Source organism: Aplysia californica, unplaced genomic scaffold, assembly GCF_000002075.1.
Source record: "Aplysia californica isolate F4 #8 unplaced genomic scaffold, AplCal3.0 scaffold00110, whole genome shotgun sequence".
Lineage (NCBI taxonomy): Eukaryota > Metazoa > Mollusca > Gastropoda > Aplysiida > Aplysiidae > Aplysia > Aplysia californica.
Genome location: NW_004797380.1, coordinates 301,740 through 302,931, shown reverse-complemented (window position 1 = coordinate 302,931; position 1,192 = coordinate 301,740).

Genomic DNA, 1,192 nt, shown 5'->3' with positions numbered 1-1,192 from the left:
GTATGTGCCGTACTAAAGGCTTTCAATAAGAGGAATAATGGTAAGGCTACAATGAAATTCAAGGAAATCAAAGGAAATCAAACTTAGAATAATATACGTATACTTAGTTCAGGAGATGTTTTCTATGGAGTTTAAGATCAGAAATAAAATAAAAGCAATAACGGTGTGTTGTTGTATGATACGATGTGAACAGGAGACATTTATGAGAGGGCGGGGGTAAAAAGTCTAAATAATCTAACGTTGGGACTTAAACACTTTGCTGTCTCATCTCGACGAGTGGCGATGTTTACCACCCAGTTTCTTGGGAGTCTGTTTGGGTTTTTTTTTGGGGGGGGGGGGTCTATTGTGCAGAATTTAAAGAATTTTCTCCTAGATGATTCTGAAGAAGAGTGTTGAGAGTTTCTTAGTGTTCTTTTATTTATAACCTTTAAGCCAATCTTTCAGGTCTCCAAATTTTTTTGATTTTGCACGTTCCACTGTGTTATTTTAGTTTGGAAAAAAATGCAGTGTTTTGTACATCAGCAAAACAGCTCATGGATAAATTTGCAAACCTGAAAAATACCTGCTTCAATATATTGGTTCTGAAATTACGAAAAGTTAATTAATTATAATACAAAAATTGTTATTTGTTGTTGGGCCTTCTGTTGATGTAATTGTGTTCTGCTTCTTTTGCGATTTTATATTTATATACTGTTCTGCTCCTGAGACTTATAGCACCCAACAGGGCTCAAATGATGGCAGTATATGTATGGGGTTTTTTTGTTTGTTTGTTTTGTTTTAAATATCTCTGTTGCTGCCTGTGAGATCTTATTGTTCCTTCTGTGTTTCTACTGCATGAGATCATTTCTATACTGTATGTTGTATTTACAACCTCAAGTGATAATCTTCCCTTTCTGACTCGGCGTTCTGTCTAATAAGTTCGCCTGTTGGCTACACACTGCTCATCTGTTGTATTCTCTTTTTTTCCTGGTTTGTGGTGATACATTTTTGTTCTCTCAATTACCATTTACATGTTCCGTACTTAAATATATAGATACAAGATGTTTCATTTCAGCATTTAGGGAAGCGGGTTGCATTATTTTTTGCGGTTTTTCCTTTCCCCATTTTTTAGCATTGCAAGTTTTGCACTTAATCGGTATTGAATATCACTGAGATAATATAATACAGATCAAAAGGATATCAGTGCCCATAT